The sequence below is a fragment of the Falco naumanni genome, chromosome 14, assembly GCF_017639655.2.
Source record: "Falco naumanni isolate bFalNau1 chromosome 14, bFalNau1.pat, whole genome shotgun sequence".
In the NCBI taxonomy this organism is placed as follows: domain Eukaryota; kingdom Metazoa; phylum Chordata; class Aves; order Falconiformes; family Falconidae; genus Falco; species Falco naumanni.
The window spans coordinates 2,294,768-2,298,716 of NC_054067.1; the positions used below are offsets into that span (position 1 = coordinate 2,294,768).

At 42.6% G+C, this 3,949-nt stretch overlaps 1 long non-coding RNA gene across 1 annotated transcript; it reads right to left on the bottom strand.

Moving 5' to 3' along the window:
* Positions 1-387: 387 nt before the first annotated feature.
* LOC121097347 lies at positions 388-1,204 on the bottom strand. The gene is made up of 3 exons (XR_005830921.1): positions 1,093-1,204; positions 581-654; positions 388-467 (listed from the first exon to the last, which is right to left on the bottom strand). It is a non-coding gene; the product is annotated as an uncharacterized LOC121097347 (long non-coding RNA).
* Positions 1,205-3,949: the final 2,745 nt, after the last annotated feature.

Consider the following 3,949-nt stretch of genomic DNA (forward strand, 5'->3'; position numbering starts at 1 on the left):
AGCAACAACTAAAAACATCAGTGTGCTACCAACACTGTTCTCACACCAAATCTAAAGCACAGCACTGCACCAGCTACTAAGAAGAAAATTAACTCTATCCCAGCTGAAACCAGGACAGTATCCACCCCTCGTTCCATACCATTTACGTTACACCACACTTTCCAATACAACCTCATTAACCACCATCACCCTTCCCCTCCTTTGATATAATACACAGATATCATTCCCCTAGTCTGCATACCACTCTGCATGGTACCTGGTTGCTGGCTGGGGTTAAACCACGACACAACTAAAGTGATACCAATAATCAGGACAAAGGTTAATGCATCACAAATAATTTACTTACTTTTCTTTCAGCACAGTAAATTACAGATGTGGTTGAAAGAACAACTTCTTCTCTGTGGTCACCACTGCCTCAAACCATGGAAAAGGCAAAGTGTTTTCAGTAAGTGGCTGGTGGCGCACAGCTGAAAGGAATGATGCATTAACTCCATGAGGTCCCTGAGTGTGGAACTGCAAGCACCAGCCAAGCCAAATTAAGGCCCTCCAGGGGGACAGGGTTTGCACAGGACATACTCACCAGCAGCTGGTCACCCTTTGGTCTGGGGGAAACTAGATGGCAGGGTCCCACCTGGCTGCTACTTCTGTGCCCTTCTGTGGAAAGAAAAGACACAACAGGTTTCCCAGACCCCTGAAGACCACCACAGGTGGGGGTGACTATTTGCAGCTGCAGCATCTAATTGCAGTAAGGATGACAGAAGGGGAGAAGGTAGGGAGCTCCAATCCTTCCAAGCTATCAAAAAAAGTTCCTGAACCTTGAAAGAAGAGCTGTGCCATATAGATTACACCAAAATGTAGCACAAGACATGGATTGCAAGAAAAGTCATACACAAAAAAGCAACCCAGAGTGACAGGTTTTTGATCACTTATGCGAGTGCTGAAATGTGCACATGGCAAAGGAGAAAAACTGAACAAGGATTCAATTTGGTGGCGCAGACTGGCTCTCAGCTACCTGATATATAACCCAGATTCAATCACTTTCACAGGGAGGGAAAGGAAAGAAAAAAGAAAAAATTAAGGTGGTGTTCTGACCTCTCCTGAAATGTTGAACCTTGCCTGAAGACTGGCCCTGGACAGTTTCTGAGGAAAGCTGTACTGACTTCTGAAAAACAAAAAAGAAGGGCTGAGCGGTACACAAGCTGCCTGAATGGTCACCTAGTAGCTCATAGGATTTATCACAGCAATCTGGATGTGGGGACACCTGAATTTGAGGGCCAAAGCATGAAGAAATGATGCATGAAGTTGTATAAAAAGAGATGGCAATGCCTGTGAAGGGCAGTCCCTGGTAGGTCCCATACCAGGCAGTACAGTCTGCTTGGGCCCTCGCTGGGCATTACCTGCTGTCTGCAGCAGAGAGCAGTGGCCCCCAAGACAGAGGGGCTGTCCTTTCCTGTCCCTGCAAGGGGCACATATTTGTAGGGAGGTGGCTGTAAAGCCAGGTTTTAGTCTCCAGCGCTTCACACGCATTTGAGGCAGACAGCTTCCCTTCGAGCATCAACTACCAAGCACAGAGCCCTTCAGCTCATTGCCCTGTAGTGAAGATATCACTCTATTTTTTTTAAGCCAACGTGATTTTTGGAGAGGAGCATGTAGTGAAACAGCTGGTCTTGGAAAGCCTGGGGTGGTCAATACTGCATTAAAAACCAAATGTTGTTAAAAACATCAGCGCCCTGATGGGCACCACCAATCTCTACTCTCTATTAAAACAACAAGCACTATTAATTATTCTTTTTTGTCAGTGGTATGGTTGTACCATAACAGCTAGATTTGAGCAACCTGGTGTAGTGAAAGGTGTCCCTGCCCATGGCAGGGGCGTTGGAACTAGATAATCTTTAAGGTCCCTTCCAACCCAAACCATTGTATGATTGTATGATTCTATGATTCTACAGATCAGTCTTTGAAACAAGGACTCTCCTGTAGCAAACATATATAGGACTCAAAAGCAGTGGGGGGAAAAGATCTCTTTATGCATGTCCTCTGAAAAATGTTAAGCTGGGTTTGCCCTACAGTTCCTTAAGCACACAGCACAAAAGATAAATATTTAATTGTGCTCCTAACAAAATCCCTTCTTTCTACCTAATCCTTTTTGTTTTACCCACATCTATTTGCAGTTACAATGGTTTACCTCTCTTACTGCAATACCCACCTTTCTATAAGCATATACTGCCTATTGCATTGGGAATTCTCAGACTCTCAGCATACTTTATTTTCCAGAACAGGACATGAGGTTTTTTTCAGACTTACTCACAGACTGGTAAACAGATTTATTTTTTTTTCTTTCTTTTATTTCCAGAGGTGACTGATAAACACTTGGTCTGCTGTCTTTTGGCTGAATTTGAAAGAATTTAATTTTAAACCATTTAAACCAAAAATTTTAAACCATTGCTGGCTGAAATAAATTCTTCTCAGATTTTTTACTCCTGTTGGTCTTTTTACATGAATAAAAACTGTGCTCCCTCCTACTCCTGCATGAAAATCAGTGCTGAGCTAACCTTCTGAAAAGCAGCCACTAGCAGTTAGTGGGATTGCTTCTGATCTACAGTGTTTTAATTATGAGCAGAAACCAGCTGATTTAAAACAGTAATACTGCATTCTTCTAGCAACACCTAAGTGGACTGTCACACAATCTCATTTACTAATAGAGACATTTTCTGGTCACATGCTGCCTGTGTGTGTTTATACACAGTCTATTCTGCAGTTTACCTAGTGTAGCAATGGACTGATTTTTTTTTTTTTTTTTTTGCTATTAGTCACATTTTCTTAAAATATATCCCTCTTATGCAAATTAACTTAAAATATAACTTATAATCATGGCAGGTCTTTTCATTTTTATTAAGCCCTCCCCTTCTCTCTTCTATTTTCTCAGCAAAACATACCAGGAACAAAGCTTTACCAAAAGCTATACTAAAGGACGGTTTGTTTTGCTCCAAGTGGATATGGCAGTCATTCAGCTTTCATTAATAAAGATGGTTTTACACATCTCACTGCACTTCTTTTCAAAGAGGGGTAGCTATGGTTACAGTTGTATGGTAATGGTCATTTTAGATTATGACTGCTAGCTGCAACTTCCCTTCCTCTGAAACATCACAGCTTTCTCACTTCAACAGCACCTCTCTTGACGTCGCTGTTCAATGAGAGACATGGCAAAGAAAATGCTTTCTTCTCTGATCCACCACTGACAAAGGGCACTCCATTCTGTGCCACTGTGTTTTTTCATCATCAGCTGTTCTTTTCTGAAAAGCTTGGAAAACAAAGATGGACCAAGTTCTGGATTTGCATCTGACTTGAGCAAAAGAACCTGAAAGCAGCAGTGAGGTTCAATTCTCCTGTTGAGATCAGGAGCATTCCTGAGATCGCTATGGGGATTCTAATGCTTCTGCTTTTCATAGCATGGCTCACAGGTCACATCTGTTTATCAGGTTCCTTGAGCTTGCACATCATTGCAGCACAATCAAACTAGTAGACTGCAACAAGGCTTTACCGTTGGTCAGCGCACACACACACACCCATCCCCCATCTGCAGGGCTATTTAACCACTTAGCAGGAAGAGCTACAGCTGCACATCAACCTTGTCAATCAACCCGCTGCCTCTGAGGCAAGGCCACAGCTGCATGTTATCAGTGTTAACCGACCCACTGCCTTCACTCCTCTACAGCACATGTTGGATTTAGCAATACTTGAACAGCAGGCCTGGCCAGTGAGTCATGACCACTGATTCTCCTGTACATCCTTCAAACCTGTCTGTTAATCTCAGAGACGTTAGTTGTTTCTTGAACTCACCTCACCCAGTCTTTACTAGACTACTTAGAAAAAATCTTAAATAGAACCATGGTCTGTTCTGCAAGTTTCCAGCATATATATAAACATGATAAAAGTAGGTGGTCCAGAG